General features: G+C 48.3%; 1 protein-coding gene across 1 annotated transcript in view; it reads left to right on the top strand.

Annotated features, from left to right (window-relative positions):
• Positions 1–12963: 12963 nt before the first annotated feature.
• The window catches only part of TSKU (tsukushi, small leucine rich proteoglycan), a 39281-nt gene continuing 35184 nt past the window's right edge, over positions 12964–17060 (top strand). The window contains exon 1 of the mRNA XM_006133589.4: positions 12964–13083. The gene's annotated coding sequence lies outside the window, so the exon portion shown is untranslated. The remainder of the gene's footprint in view (positions 13084–17060) is intronic.

Here is a 17060-nt window from a genome sequence, read left to right as displayed (position 1 = left end):
CCCTAGCTAATGCCTCTGTTTTTATAGGCATCAACATTCATACATACACTGAAACAAGAGCCCTACATTTTACTATCCTACAGGGGCTTGTAGTTTCTTGTGTCTTTTTTGTCTGGTTGTTTTCTCTCTCTCCTCCCAAACAGATGTTTTTATGTGGGGTGTACACTGTGCAGTGCTCCGTATCCTCATTATTCCGAAGGCTTCTGCACAGACTTTTCTCTTTCAGGTGCAGTTACCCAGCATGGAAGCAGCTGTGTTTGTTTTGGAAGGTTAGGTTTGCATGGTGGAAAGCTAGCCAGGAAGGAGCTTGTTGAAGCTCATTTGTCTTTCCAGAGATTTTATTGTCTGAGTCAGTCCAGCTCACCCTCCCAGCTGCAAGTTTTTCTTATTCAAACTATAATCCTTTGGCTAACAGAGAACTCTCCCTACGGACGATGGGAAAGAAAAGCGCCCAAACTGGAATGGCAGATGGCTTTTAGTTGTATGGATCATGTAATAGCCTCAGAATGAAATAAAGAAACCAGGCTTTTTAAAAAGCCTCATATTTTTTCTCAGGCTTTTAATTCTATCCCTACCATAAAAGGGTAGCTGTGTTAGGCTGTAACTTTAAAAACAACACATAGTCCTGTGGCACCTTATAGACTAACAAAAATATAAAGGATCATGAGCTTTCGTGAGTAAAACCCACGTCATCAGATGAGTGCGTAACTAGTGCAAATCCAGAATAACCACCCTGACTTACTCCACAGTGCTAGTCTGAATGTACGTAGATGGAAATGAGATCAGAATTGAGGCCTACAGCAAATAGGCCGTTTCTCTGTTGTTACCCAGACAAAGCTACATGGGGAAAATTACCTGATGTCAAAGGGTCCCAGCCTGTCCATGCCCTAGAAATGAATCTCCTGGCTTTGAAATTATCCTTTTCCTGTTGAAGGCTGTGTCTGATGGATGCCAGCGTACCATAAACAACTCCCTGACCCTGCCTTCCCCATTCTTGCTGCTTTGTACTTCATTCTTGCATGTAGCTCTCAGGAGTTCTGAACTTCACAGAGCCAGTTTTCTATGGACTTACCGGTGTGAATAGTAATACGCTGCACATTTCATTTTCAACTCATTTTGCAAACACCGCCCTTACAACTCCTAAAGGTGCCAACTTTCTATCTGCAGAAAACTAAACACTTTTTCCCTGTGCCCTGCCCCATCCCTTCCCAGGGTCCTCCCCCCTCCCTCCATTGCTCCTTGTTCCCCAGCACCACTCACTCGAGCATTGTCACTGAGCTGGGGCAGGAGGTTGAGATTGAGAGGAGGTTTGGGGTGTGGGCTCTGGGCAGCTGGACTGGGCTTAGGGCATGGGAGGTGATACGAGTTCTGGGCTGCTAGTACAGGCTCCAAGGATGGGCCCAGAAATGCAGGATTTAAGGTACAGGAAGGAGCTCCAGGCTGGAACAGGGGGAGGGGGTGTGGGCTCTGGGGTGGGGAAGAAATGTGAGGCTTGGAAGCTGTGGGCTGGTGCAGGGGATTAGGGCTCTGGCTGGGGGTGTGGGATCTGAGGTTGGCTGGGGGTGAGGGGACTCAGGTGTTGGGGTGCGGTCTCTGGGATGAAGTTTGGGGGGCTCAGGGCTGTGGCAGAGGGTGGTGGCAGGAAAAAGGGAGCTGATGTGATGCTATGTGCACGTGCAAAGCTGAATCATAGAGCTTAGGGCCTGATGGGACCACTACATCATTTAGTCTGGCCTCCTTTGCCTCACAAGTCATCAACCCCACCCAGCATCTGCACACTGACCCAACTACTGAAATGAGACCAATGCGAAAGAGACCCACAGAAGACTGGACTATGATGTACCGGAGGCAGAGAATAGGAGCAACAGATGTGTACCTGTACATGATGCCTCTGCAGTCAGGGCTATCCTTACCATTTACAGAATACACTATGGTTTAGGGCACCTGAAAATTTGGGCACCACTAAGTCTTAAAGTCCACCCTCCTCCTCCTATCTCTGTTCCGTGGCTCTGCTTCCTTTGGAGAAGATCTAGTTAACTTAAAAGTGAAAAGGCTGCCAGTGCTACTGGCAGAACACTGAACCTTATGAAAGAGCCATTCAAGTGGTAATGGAGCCACTTAACAGGCCTTTGCCAACCCCAGATATGTACTGCCAGTTTTTTAATGTACTGAGTTAGTCGACAGGCCCTTAGTTTAAAATTTGCTTTAAAAATATTTCATTAGTGTGTTGCTGAAGATTATAAAATCACATCTCGAAAAACTTGTCACACACGCCCCCCCCCCCCCCCCATCAAGCATAAGGGCTCCAGTTTAATAGTACTGTGTAAGACAGGGCTACTCAACACACAGCCCGTTCGTCTGCTGCCTGCTGTGTGGTTTGAGTTTACGCAGGACTCAGCACATAGCCCGTGGGTGGGATCCGTTGAACATGGCCTCCACTGGGAACACGTTCCACAATGGCGAGGCGTCTCCCAGGCGGGGTGAGCATTGAAATACGCAAGCGGATGGGCTGACTGGAACAGATGGATACAGGGTGTCAGCGTTTCTAGCCCCCAGGGAGGAGATGCCGGGAGCGCCAGGGCATTGGGGAAGTGCTAGCTGCTTAGCCTTTTGGGCAGAGCCTGAGGTACTGACTGGCTCACAGTGGCCACGTTTGGGTCCGGCGCTGGGGCTTAAGGCTTAATCTTTGTATTCATGCCTGTCAGTGTGAAAGAATCAATTTGCATATATTTGCATATATATTAGCATGTATATGCAACCACACGTAAGTTGCAGGCCTCGGCATGTGCTGAAAGTATTGTGGCCCCCGGGGCTTCCAAAGCTGAGTAAGGCCCTATAAGGCCTAATGACAGCCCTGCCCACAGTATCTTTGTGCACAGAGAGGTCAGAGCCGGTTTTAGGGGTGGGCAAGCCAGGTAGTCGCCCGGGGCTGCAATTTTCAAGGGGCCGCTGAGAGAGCCCAGCGGAAGCCATGCAGCAATTAAAGGGGCCAACCGCATTTCGGCCGATCTCTGATCCCTTTTTTTTTTTTCTCAACAACTTTTCCCCCGCCAGTTGGTTAGGACCGGCCCTGAGAGAGGTCATCTAAAATAGCAACCCTCTTCTTCATTGCAGGAGCAGCTCACCCCCACTGCCCTGCCTCCACTCACTGGGAGTACTGGGCGCACGGAGATTGGCAGATCAGGCCTCGGGGAACAATGTCAAGTCACAAGAGGGGCAGGAATGGTACATCTTTCTTGTGCTGGGGCACATTTCACCTCCAATTGGCCCCACTCACTGAAATGCAATTGCTCCTGAGAGTACAGGGAGCAGGATTAGGCCTGTGTGTGTCAAATGTTTTGAAGAACATCCCAGCCGAGAGTTACAAAGCGGCCTGGATGTTTGGGGGGCCCATTCCTGTTCATTTAAACAGGACTCAGGCCTCCAACTCTCACAGGCAGTTCTGACACCGCAGCCAAGTTTTATCATTATAATGATGTTTTTGCAGAAGTGGAAGCTTGGCCTAGCCCGATTCTCCCGAGAGTCGTAAATCTCCCCTGCTTCATGATCACCGTTGGATCTCCATTTGCTGTCCAGCAGCTGGGCGTTCTGTCTTGTTTTCAGCCAACACACCCAATGATGTTATTTGACGTTCCACTGTGCAGGGCTGCTAGTGCTCCAGGGGGCTGAGTGCATGAAGCCAACTGTGTAATAGTTACTGCTGTGCGTGAGTGCTCTCCTGTGTCTTCCAACACTGCTCAGTGCTAGTTCACTGCCATTTTAAAAATGAGAGTCGCTGTGGTGAATACATTATGCTACAATATGAATGTGAATCTGCCTGGTTCCAATCCTTAAAGTCGCTGGAAAAGAGCCGACCGTGATCATAGTGAGTCTGAATGAAATAGTCTGGTTTGTATCAGCCTTTTTCCCTAGGTGAATGTGTTTATACAGTGGGTAGGCAGCACATTAGCGGGCACATATACTCAAAAGGTTAGGGCACTGCTCCTGTTAGCCATTTGTTAATACAGAATGTTGTTAACCATTGGAACAGCTTGGCGAGGGATGTGTTAGATTTTCCATGGCTTGAGGTCTTAATTAAGAGTTGTTATAAACAGCTGCCAGAGGAAGTCAGTTACAGTGCACAACACCTTGTATTGGTGCTACAAAACCCAGGAAGTGTGCTACATATTTCTGAACACCATCCACTAGCACCTGGTCTACTAACTAAAGAAAGAGAGAGAGAGAAAGAGAGAGAGGGTATGTCTACACTACCCTCCTAGTTCGAACTAGCGGGGTAGTGTAGACATACCCAGAGAGAACTCTCCTAGGCTGTAATATGACTAGATGTCCTTCTAGATGAGCTCTAGCACAAGTCATAAGTTAGTGCACTTCATGCAGGAGCTACTAGATTAAATTCTGTGACCCGTGCAAGGGAGCCAACAGCCCTTACACCAACCCCTAGGCAAGGTGGGAGTGTGGGGCAGCTCCATGCTCCTGGAAGGGACAGGGCTTCGGGCTGGAGGGGCGGGAGTGGGGGCAGCCAGCCCTCTGTGCTGCCCAGAGTGCAGTGGGTCCTTCCTTCTACTGGCCCTCTGAGCTGCACAGAGTGTGGCGAGTCCTCACCCTCCGCCCTCCGAGCTGCACAGAGTGTGCGGCGCTCCAACAGCAATTTAAAGAGCCTGGGTCTCCAGCCACCGCTGCTGCTGTTTGAACCACTAGGCCCCATGGCAACTGCCCTCTTTGCCCCCCTCATGCATCAGCGGGCCTGGACCTGTGTTATACCGGTCAGATTAGATGACCCTGGTGGTCCCATCTGGCCATAAGACCTCTGACTTGCAACCGATTCATAAGGAAAAGGAACCACCAGGGGCACTTCCTTTGGGCAGGGAAGTGACCCGGGTGGCCAAGAGCTAAAAATGATTTTTATGGCTAGTACAGAAAAAGTTGTGAACGCTCACATCTGTACAGACTTTCTTACATAATAGAAAGAGGGCTCAAAAGGACAAATGTGGACTCTGAGTGTTTCGATTCAGACATCACAACTCTCCGGCCTCTCAGGTGAGCTGACAGTGACAGCCCCCGTGAAACACCAGCCCCGCTGACAACCTGAGTCAGGCAGCTTGGGGAAGGGGGAAACTCATAACACTGGCAGCTGGATTGGCAGCATGTTGGCCAGGCATATGGGCACAATCCTATTCCTATTACAGCCCCTCCCCCGGCCCATTGTCCTCTGCGCTCCCCTCACCCCACCCCAGCACAGGAGGGGGTGCTGCAGGCACGCCTGCCAAAAGTTGCTGCTGTGCTGATGCTCGTGACGTTAAAGGAGTTCAAAGCCAGAGGCGAGAAGAACAGCGCCTGCCAGGAGAATTCCCCTCTGCATCCAGGCCCCAGGAACTGTATACTTCCTTGGGCTGCCCCGCAGTGCCACGCTGGGCCCAGGGTCAAGGGGGAGAGACTCCTCAGCTCCCCTGCAAAGCTCACTGTCTTTTTACGGATTTTACGGACAGGCCCAATTTTATCTTTTTTTTACGGACTGTCCATGATTGTGCTGATAATTGGCAACCCTGGGGGTGACTTATTCAAGTCCTGGTCAGGCCAGCTGTGCAACTTATTTTATTAGTAAGGACATTTTCAGCAGCAGAGCTAAGATTTTGCAAAGATATGCTATATGCAAATTAACATGTAAATCAGCATGTAAATGTTTTGTTGTGCGTTTATGAAAGAGAGTGAATTCCATGATATCATTACCAGATGGCAGCCATATTCCAAACAGGCCTGATCAAACTTCTGCAGCTATGCACACCCAACCTTTGAGCTCTTCCAGGTCCAGATTCTGATGCTGAATTTGGGCCCATCTTTTATTGTGTAGGTATCTGATACCCAATGAATGCATGCCATTGTTCCAACCCTGCTCCTAGAACATAAGAACGGCCATACTGGGTCAGACCACAGGTCCATCTAGCCCAGTATCCTGTCTGCCAACAGTGGCTAATGCCAGATGCCCCAGAGGGAGTGAACAGAACAAGTAATCATCACGTGATCCCTCTCCTGTCCTCCATTTCCAGACAAACAGAGGCTAGGGACACTATACCTACCAATCCTGGCTAATAGCCATTGATGGACCTAACCTCTATGAATTTATCTAGATCTTTTTTGAACCCTGTTAAACTCCTAGGCTGTGTCTACACTGGCGAGTTTTTCTAGAAAATCATCTGATTTTCCAGAAAAACTTGCCAGCTGTCTACACTGGCCGCTTGAATTTCTGGAAAAGCACTGACGATCTAATGTAAAATCATCAGTGCTTTTCTGGAAAAACTATGCTGCTTCCATTCGGGCAAAAGTCTTTTTCTGAAAGACTTTTGCCCGAAAGGGCCAGTGTAGACAGCATAGTTCTGTTTTCTGCAAAAAAGCCCCGATCGCGAAAATGGCGATCGGGGCTTTTTTGCGGAAAAGCGTGTCTAGATTGGCCACGGACGCTTTTCCACAAAAAGTGCTTTTGCGGAAAAGCGTCCGTGCCAATCTAGATGCTCTGTTCCAAAAATGCTTTAACGGAAAACTTTTCCGTTAAAAGCATTTCCAGAAAATCATGCCAGTGTAGATGTAGCCCCAGGCTACATCTAGATGAGCATGATTTTCTGCAAATGCTTTTAACGGAAAAGTTTTCCGTTAAAAGCATTTGCAGAAAAGAGCGTCTAGATTGGCAAGGATGCCATTTTCGCGACGGTGGCTTTTTGCGCAAAACAAATCTGAGCTGTCTACACTGGCCCTGTTGCGCAAAAGCTTTGCGCAAAAGGACTTTTGCCTGAACGGGAGCAGCATAGTATTTCCGCAAGAAGCGCTGATTTCAGACTGTAGGAAGTCAGTGTTCTTGCGGAAATTCAAGCGGCCAGTATAGACAGCTGGCAAGTTTTTCCGCAAAAGTACTTGCTTTTGCGGAAAAACTTGCCAGTCTAGACATAGCCCTAAGGTATGTCTATACTAGCCCCCTAGTTCGAACTCTGGGAGGTCTGCCTATGAAACCCTAGCTTAGAGGGTCAGCCAAGGAGTGGTTTTTGTCTGATATGCCCGTATGCTTGAGCAAATAAACCTAAAGGAGACAAGGCCTGGCCGTGAGTGCTTGAGCTATTGCTTCGACATTGGTAAGCTGGGAGAACCCTTGCTGTGCCATACATGGGGGAGAACATGGGCACTTCAGTTGCCCTTGATGCAAGGGCACAGTGAGGTGATTCCCTGGTGGAGAGCGGGAAAACACACGCAGAGTGCTGGACAGTAACCTTTGGCCACACGGGGCACTTCGGGGGCACCCACCATACTACACCTCCCCACATCCTCATTAGCTGTTGCATAGCAACACTGTGCGAATCGGTTCTTCAATTTCTCAACATGGATATTGCAACAACAACAAACAAAACCCAACCAAACCCTTAAAAGTGTAACAAAAATTCTAACGGTCATGGAGCCACAAAAAGAATAAAAAATGGGGCAAATCTCTTTCTTTCTCCTCCGACAACAACCATAATGATAGCCCAGATAATCTGCACTTACAATCAGTGAGTGATCACAAAGGAGGCCCTGCTGGGAAGTGGCAATCCAACCGAAGGCTTTTCTTCTTAACCCATTGATCAAAGGACAGAACAAACAAATCAAGAACTGCCGGGCGATGGATGTTTTTGCCTTCCTTTTGACAAAGGAGTAATACCGTGTTCTAGCTAAATTACACCTTGTGGGGGTGCTATGAAAGCACTTGTGTTAGTGCTTTCAGGGGAAACAGTGGGGTTCGGCGGTGTAGGGGGAGTGTGTTTTTGCTGGCTTTGCTGCAGGTTGCAGAGAAGGAGTGAATGAGCTCCAGAGGCTGTGTCCAGGCATGGAAACCTGTTGAACGGTCAAGCTGTGTCTCCCAAGCATCTGGAGAAGGAGGGCAGGTAAGAGGCTGACAAAAGGAAGTAACACCCACCCACAGAGTTCAGGGGGCTAAAAACGAGGAAATCTCAGGCAACTGGAAAGCCTTAATTCAGGTACCACTGCAGGCAGTGTGAGCTATGGGCAACAACACTTTATAGATTTGGTCCTGGGCAGTGGCGACTCCTGAATTTGGGGAGGTTGGGCATAAGGTGCCAGAAGCTCCCTAGAAGTGGAGTGCATCGGTACCTTATATCCACTACCCATGGATTTGGTCAGCCCAATTAGGGCTTAAATTAGGGGTAAATCAAGCATCAGCCTTGTGTGAACCATCTATTTTCAGTCATTCTTACTGTTGCTGTTTATTAATAGCACATTTAGGGCCCTAAACAAGATGGGGGGGGAGGCTCGTATTGGGTACTACTGCATAAACACAGCAGGAGATCTGCGTTCAATTCCTCACTCAGCCACTGACCTGCTAGGTGGCCTTGGTCATGTCATTTCTCCCTCTGTGCCTCCAATGCCTCTCTTGTGCTCTGTCTGGGTCTATTTAAATTGTAAGATGTGTGTGGCAGGGAGCGTCTTTTAGGATGTACTATGTATGAAAAATGAGGGTGAGCTGGCAGGTAGTAGACACCTATATAAGATAAAGCCCTGAATATCGGGATTGTCTCTATCAAATCAGTTTCAGAGGGGTAGCCGAGTTAGTCTGTAACAGAAAAAACTTAAAAAACAACAAATAGACTAGTAGCACCTTAAAGACTAACAAAACATATAGATGGTATGATTAGGGGTTTGGAACGGGTCCCATATGAGGAGAGGTTAAAGAGACTGGAACTTTTCAGTTTAGAATAGAGGAGACTGAGGGGGGATATGATAGAGGTCTATAAAATCGTTAGTGGTGTGGAGAGGGCTGATAAAGAAAAGTTATTTATTAGTTCCCTAAATAGAAGAACTAGAGGACACCAAATGAAATTAATGGGGAGCAGGTTTAAAACTAATAAAAGAAAGTTCTTCTTCACACAGTGTGTAGTCAACCTGTGGAACTCCTTGCCAGAGGAGGCTGTGAAGGCTAGGACTATAATAGAGTTTAAAGAGAAGCTAAATAATTTCATGGAGGTTAGGTCCATAAAAGGCTATTAGCCAGGGGATAAAATGGTGTCCTTGGCCTCTGTATGTCATAGGCTGGAGAAGGATGGCAGGAGACAAATCGCTTGATCATTGTCTTCGGTCCACCCTCTCTGGGGCACCTGGTGCTGGCCACTGTCGGTAGACAGGATACTGGGCTAGATGGAGCTTTGGTCTGACCCGGTACGGCCGTTCTTATGTTCTTATGTTCTTATCATGAGCTCTCATGGGCACAACCCACTTCTTCAGATGACTGGAGTATCAGAAGTCCAAATCCAAGAATAAATAAGAGAAAGCGAGAGTAAAATGGGGGGGAAAGAAAAAGGAGGGGAAAAGAAAAAAGAGAGAGAAAGTGAGTAGATGGTTCAGACTGTTACAAGAGGCTGATAAGAACAATTAGCATCTCCATTGTTGGGTTGGTTGGTTGGTTAAGTCATTGGGATGTGGAAGGTAGTGTGCCAGTCAGCGGATGTCTCTGTTCTTATCATTTGCATAAAAATTAAACGTGTAAATGAAATTCCAGTCCCTCCCTATGTATTTGGCTTATGGAATTGGCCTGAAACAACACTATGACTTGGAGATCCATTAATGAGGCTATGTCTAGACTGCAGGCTTCTTTTGGAAGAATCTTTTCCAGAATAGATCTTCTGGAAAAACATCTTCTGAAAGCAGGGCCGGATTAAGGCATGGGCTAACCGGGCAACTGCCTGGGGTGCCAACCTATGGGGGGCACCTGATGGCAGCTCTAAGGGGCATGCGGCTCCCCTTATAGCTGCCATCAGGCACCGCACACCCGGCTCCCGGATCGCGGGCTGCAGCAGCTCCCAGTGGCCGCCCTGCAGCTGCCGCCCAGTGCGGGGGCCGCGTTAACCCACGCAGCGCTGGCCAGCAGCGTCCTTCCTCCCCACGGCCGCGGGGCTCAGCCCAACCCAGGCAGCCCCAGGCTGTGCGCCAGCAGTGGTAGTCAGGCTGGGCTGGGCCGGGCATGTGCGTCCTGCCGCTTCCAGCTCCACGTGCCCTCCCCCACACACCGGTGTGGGGGCGGGGCTGCACATGCGCCCTCTCCCAACCCAGGGCGCAATTAACCTGTCTGCCCGGGGCGCCGGAATGGCTCAGTCCGGCCCTGTCTGAAAGAGAGTGTCCACACTGCAAAAGCGCATCGGAAAAGAAATCTGCGCAGGGGCTTGGGGTGCAGGAGGGGTTCAGTACTGGAGCCATGGTTCAGAATGTGGGCTCCAGCTGGGCACCACTTACCACAGGTGGCTTAGGGGTGGTGGTGCAATGGAGCTAAGGCAGGCTCACCCCTACTCTGGCCCTGCACCACTCCCAAAAGCAGCCAGCGAACTCTCTCCATCCCTGCCCACCCCCCGTCCCCCTCTGTGGAGATGGGGTGGCGGAAGGGGCACCTTGCCAGCAGCACCCCCTCCTCTTCTTCCTGTGCCCTGCACAGCAAGCAAGAGGCCCCTCAAGTTGGGGGGGAAGCTCCAAGGCAAAAGGGCAGGAGCAATACAACAGTGCATAGAAGGGCAGATGAAATGCCAGCACTTCACAGCCTCCTGGCCCAACCTGTCAGGATCACCTGTCAAAGGATCCCGACCTACTGGTTGGTGACCACTGCTCTAGTGTGTGTTTGTACAGCTTCTAGCACCGTGGGGCCAAGATCTCAGCTGCTGCTTCTGGATGCTGCTGTCACACAAACAGGTTCTATTGGACGATGAAAGAGGGTTCACATCAAAGTGCTGCTCTCAAGCGATGCAAGAGTCATCTAGCATGATTCTAGCCCATGTTCCATCCCTGATTTTACTGATGCTCACACTTTGTCCAACCAACAGTCACAGTAGCAACTTGTCAGGAGCCTGAAGATCTACTTGTAATTGGTATAAAACGATCCCATTCAGCTACTATCACTTTTAATATGGGGTATGGCCAATGATGGTTTTAGGACTCCCAGCATGCATTGCTTCATCTTGAGCTGAGCAGGCCACGGAAGAGGGAGAGGAGCTGCCCCTTTTCATTACACTCCACAGGCCACCTTTGCTTCCCCAATTTTTTGTGCCTACATACAAATGGGTTTTCATATTGTTAGCTCCCCCTGATTGTTTCCCTCGGCTCAGTTTTGCAGTCCCACAGCAGCAAAAACTCCCGTTGGTATCAGTGGGGGACACACTCTGGAAGGGTTGCGGGAGTGAACAGCTCTAGATCTATGGTAGCTGATGCAGACTTGCTGAAATAGAATGTTGGTGACATTTGTTAAACTTTAATAACTAGCTTGCCTGACAAAGCCAGACCTCAGGGATCCTGTTTCCTAAGCACTTTATTGGGTGATTATGCTCCGAGTTTTCTTTTAAAAAATTGCTTGTCTGAAAATATTGTTCTTGCCACCGGGAGAAAAATCTGTTTGTTTCCGCCTCAAAGGAGCACAGCACCGTTGCAGGCTCACAGCTGTTGTTATGAGGGCAGTCCAAGGGATTTGGTTGTGCACTGATCAATAAACTCACCACTGAGGTTTGTAAGTAAAGCAAGTCTATGGAAGTCAAGGCATAGACTGAGCATACTTTGGGGGGCTCAGAAAGGAATGAAACACAGATGAATCAAAATTGGTCTATTAAAGAGTAAGATGGAAAAGACCTAGATAACATTTTGTCTGTGTTGCCTACAGTGCTTAGATTTCACAGGGATGGACACGCTATCTAGGTATACTGAGGATTAGCTGGGGAGATCAGTTTAGAAAGCTAAGGCCCATTGTCATGCTTATAGAAGTCAATTAAATATTTGTTATCAAAGAGAGACGAATGAAGCGGATAGATAGTATATTTCCAGTTCTTTGTCTAGCCTGACTTTAAATTTGTAAGCAATGGAGCATCCACTACTTCCCCTCAGAGACAATCCATCTTCAAACAGAACTCACCTGTGGCAAGTGTTTCCTGATAGGCAGATCCACTTGCCTTTCCCCCTTCCCCCATTATTTGGTGTTAAATTGTCAAATGTGACATGCACAAGTGCCACTCACGTGCTGCCTGTGGGCTTTGGATCAGAGCCTCGGTCCCCAAGGGCCACACAAGTTCAAACACAGGGTCCATATAGTCCAGTGTTCTGTCTCAAATTGTTGCTATAACCAGGGGCTTCAGAGGATAGTGTAAACACCCCACAATGGAGAGATGTTGCACAATCAGTCCCCAACATAGATCTGATCCGGGCCCACTGTGAGGCCTGGTCTATACTTGCCTGGAGATCGACACTCCGGAGAGTGATCTCTCTGGGTTTGATTTAGTAGGTCTAGGAAGGACCTGCTAAATTGATTGCTGACGGCACCCCCGTTGACCCTAGTACTCTATGGGGTCATGAGGAGTGAGGTACATCGATGGGAGAATTTTTCCTGTCGATCTCTCACAGTGGGAACACCATAGAAATTCAACGTACGGTACATTGACTCCATTTATGCTATCCATATAGCTGGAGTTGCATACCTTAGATCGACTTTCTCCCTCAGGGTAAATCAGGCCTGGGTTGTGTATGTTCATGCAAGAGACATGAATGTGACCTTTCAAGCAAATAACGTGGCTTTAAAATTGCACATGTTTATTTTTCTGAGCCATGGTAACTCCTGATGAAGTGCAATGCAACAATAGGTTTTGATCCTGCATACACTTAAACCCTAGTAATTACTCTCCTGAGTAGCGTTGCTGAGTTCAGCGGAGTTCAGTTGAGTGAGATCAGTGAGTTCAGTTGGGTTGATAGGAGTAAGTGCACTCGAATGCATTGGGATTTTCAGAATTGTGCCCACATTTTGAACTGCAACTTTCCTGTGTATAAGTCCCGAGGGCGAAGTAATGAACAATTGCAGAGATCAGCAATAGCTTAGAACACATTCACTTGGACTGACATAAATCTCCACATTTATTAACCCGAGAGGTAAATATTGACGGAGGTGAAAGGAAGGTCAATATTTACCAGAGGGGACGTCAAAGCAAAGCAACAGTTGTGAGAAATACCCAGGGTGTGTCTGCACTCCTGGGGCAGAAGCTACCTGTACTGGCTGGGAAACACCTAACTCCCTTCCCACAGGGAGTTAACAAGGTGAGACTGGTAGGAAACCTGGGGAAAGCAAACTACTGTACTGGTACTTGAAGGTGGTGAAGCACTAGAATTCTTCCAGGGGAGCACATGCTGAAGTGTTTTGTCGAATAAGGATGGGTGTTTGTGTGGGATGATGTTCGGGCAGATGCTTAGGCCATGAAGCACTTGGTTCAAGTCAGCCAGATGCTTATGTGCTACTTTGAAACAGGGCCTAAAAGTATTATTCTCCCCCATTGTGTATTGGGGAAACTGAGGCAGAAAGAGTAACAACATGCTCTGCAGAAATGCTGAGTATCAGAGGGGTAGCCGTGTTAGTCTGAATCTGCAAAAGCGACGAGGAGTCCTGTGGCACCTTATAGACTAACTGAAGAAGAAATGCTGAGCATTCCCAGCTCTAGCCAAAGTCAATGGGAGCGGCGAATGCTCAGCAGCTCTGAAGAAATGGCAGTACGGGATTCAGTGACAAAACTCCCACTGGTTTTCATGGTGCAAATTCAGGTCTTATGGGATCTGCCCAAGGTCACAGGGAAGGACATGGGGATCTCTTGGCTCCCAGTCCTGTGCTCAGACTACTCAGAGGAGAAAACAGGTGGGGAGAAGGAAGAGAGGTGGAAAAGGACTCTATATTGATTAAGACTGAAGTAGGGATGTTAAATGTAGATTAACTAATCGAATAATCGATGAGCTATCGATTAGTCAATAAGGGCGCTTCCACCTTTGAACTACAGTTCAAAAGCGGAAGCCCCGCAGGGAGCGCAAGGCCAACAGGGGATTGGCCCCGTGCTCCCTGCGGCGCCTGAGTCTTTGAAATATACAAGTGTCCCACTGGGGATCTTGTACATTTCAAAAGAAGAATCACAGCAGAACCAGCGTGAGCAGAGACTGCTTCAGTCCCCACTCGCGCCGCTTCCCGCAGTTCCTCTACCTCCCCTGCCCCCCACAGAGACAGTGCTGGGGGGGAACTAGCTTTTAAGTTGGCTCCCCTCAGCACGAGCTCCTGCGTCCTCCCCCCTTGCTGTCTCTCTCTGATAGAGGCAGCAAGGGGCGGGGGGGAAGTGACTAGTCACATCACTAGTCTACTAGTCGCTTACATCCCTAGACTGAAGTGTCCTGGTTTCAGTCCGTCACTAACAGCTGGAGTTCAATAAACATTTGGCTGTCTGAAGAGGAAGGAGAATGGGGTGAAGGATTCTACTCCAGTGTGGTGGGAACTTTGCCAGGGAGGTCTGTCTGTGTGTGAGTTTGCAAAGCATTTCAGATGCCACTGGAGTGACTGTGGAAAATTTGAAACTGCCCGATGAAAGTTTGCACAAAAGCCACAATCGCCACTTGTGAATGTTGAACGAGGGGTTGCTGCTTACAGAATTCACAAGGGCTTATTTTCATGCACCAGCACTTGTGACATGGGGATGGGCAATACCTGGCCCCTGGGGAACCAAGCGGTTAACATCAACTTAGCTTCTTCCAGCCTTCCCACAGAAGAAGGGGGGCAGGGGGAACAAAGTGCCTCTCTGAATTCCCTGAGCTGTGGGACTGACCTCGACCATGTTCCTGTTTCCTTTTCTTCCGCTGTTTTGAAAACTTGTTTTGATTTCTTATTATAAACACGAATCCTTCAGGAAAAGACCTTTTATAGAGGTTGGACATTTTTCTAAAATATCTGTTCTAAGTCAGCAAGACTAGAAAATTAACTCACACCGCAGGAAAGGAGCATTCCTTCCGCTGCAGCAGTTCTATGGTCTGTGTTACTGAAGCAGCCAGACTAGATCATCACAATTGTCTCTGGAGGCTTTAAAGTCCTTTGTGGGGACTTTGCGATTTTTCAGGTTGTTCACTCTACAGGAAAGTTTTGTTCCTGAAATGTGATGAGAAGTGGAAAAATCCATATTTCAAAGGGTCCAGAACTGCATGAAATCCAGACGTGAAAAAAATCTCACTCATTTTTCCCACTTCTGCAGGGCAGTGATGTTTAGCCACACTCGGTCAGCTGTGCAATACTTGTAATCTTGGATAACCAAGTTCCGTTTACTAAGAGGCAGTGCTTACGTCATCTTAGTTCTCTCCCTGACTCCTTTTGCCAGTATGTGTCTACTAGGAATTAGGGGAGGCTAGAAAATCAAAATGACTCATGCTGGGAATTTCACGCCTTCTTTCTTTCTCATTTGCTGCTGGCTTTTGAGTTGCCTTGACTTTATCAGACCAAATCACTCTCCTAAATGTGGATCTTTACTTGTATTCTTTGTCTGAGCACATATTAAGTCAGCTGCTCCCAAGGAGGAGGTCAAAGTTAGTCCGAAATATGGCACAGGATGGAGAGAAGAGGTTGGACTGGAGCACTGAGCTGCCCTTGTGATTTCTGCATAGCTGACCTATGAAGGGATTCTTTGGGGTGAGGTTTTGGGAAAGCTTCAGATTCAGTTATCAAATCTAACACATTGTCTGCACTGAGCTTTTTCATAACTTTCCTGCTCTTGCAGCCTCCTGGGTGATCACAACAGCAGGAGATGCCACTGTAGTCTGATTGCCCACAGAAAATGTTGCCCCTTTGCCATGATCTGGGCAGATGTGCCTAAGACTGACAATTTCAGTAGGTATCAGAGGGGTAGCCGTGTTAGTCTGAATCTGCAAAAGCGACGAGGAGTCCTGTGGCACCTTATAGACTAACTGAAGTGTAGGAGCATAAGCTTTCATGGGCAAAGACCCACTTCCTACATGCATCTGACGAAGTGGGTCTTTGCCCACGAAAGCTTATGCTCCTACACTTCAGTTAGTCTATATGGTGCCACAGGACTCCTCACCGCAATTTCAGTGGGAGAAACAAAAGACAGAACTATGTAGCACTTTAAAGACTAACAAGATGGTTTAATAGGTGATGAGCTTTCGTGGGCCAGACCCACTTCCTCAGATCAATATGTGGAAGAAAATTGGCAAAATCTTCCACATATTGATCTGAGGAAGTGGGTCTGGCCCACGAAAGCTCATCACCTAATAAACCATCTTGTTAGTTTTTAAAGCGCTACATAGTTCTGTCTTTTGTTTCAGCTACACCAGAATAACATGGCTGCATCTCTATCACAATTTCAGTAGGACGCATTCTTGGAGGCTTTCTCACATGGCAAAATCTTTAATTTATTTGTAATTCCTGGTGAGTCCAGGACAGTCCTGTGCTATGAATACAAATCAAAAGCTCACGATCTGCAGATAGCAAAAGGCAAATTGAGGAGGAGAGCAGGAGGCTTGGATCTTAGCAATCCCCAACATGGTGTTGGCAGCACCATAGCTTACCCAGGCCTGGCTGTCACAGGGAAATCTGAGGGCACCATATGACACTAGAGCTGCCTTTCTCTCACTTGCTTTATTAGCTTGTCCCGAAACACACAGCCCTGGTTTACACTAGGAAGTTATTTCGAAATAACCCCTTTGGTCAAATTTATAAGCGGGGCATCCACACTGGTTATTTTGAAATCTGTACTCCTGCTTTCTTCGGGGAGCAACACTAATTTCGAAATAGTTATTTTGAAATAGCATTCGTGTGGACGATCCGCTACTGCTCATTCAAAATGATTGGCTTCTGGAGGCCTCTCACAGCTGCAGCTCTAACTGGTCTGGCCACACCTGGCATCTCCACTATGCCCCTTCTCCTGCAGAGCCTACAACTCCCAGCAACTTGTCCCACGTTGGAGAGTAGAGAGCCATGTGGGATGCAGCAGCAAGCAAGCCAGGAGTGACCCCAACGCTCCCTCAGATCCTCCCCCAGTTGCCAGCACTCATGCTGGGACACAGGAGAGCTGCGGCTTAGACTGGTGCGGAGATCCTGGACCTCATTCAGGTCTGGGAGGAGGAGATCAACCTCCAGGATCTCCACACCAGAAAACAAAATAATGGCAGGTCTCAGTCAGGTGTCCTGTCACCTGGGGGCCGGGGCGAGCTACTTACACAGCTCCAGGAGGGTGGCTTTCTGCATGCGGAAGTTCTGC

Source organism: Pelodiscus sinensis, chromosome 1, assembly GCF_049634645.1.
Source record: "Pelodiscus sinensis isolate JC-2024 chromosome 1, ASM4963464v1, whole genome shotgun sequence".
Classification (NCBI taxonomy): domain Eukaryota; kingdom Metazoa; phylum Chordata; order Testudines; family Trionychidae; genus Pelodiscus; species Pelodiscus sinensis.
Note: the sequence above shows the minus strand (reverse complement) of the source record. Positions and strands in the feature narration are given on the sequence as shown.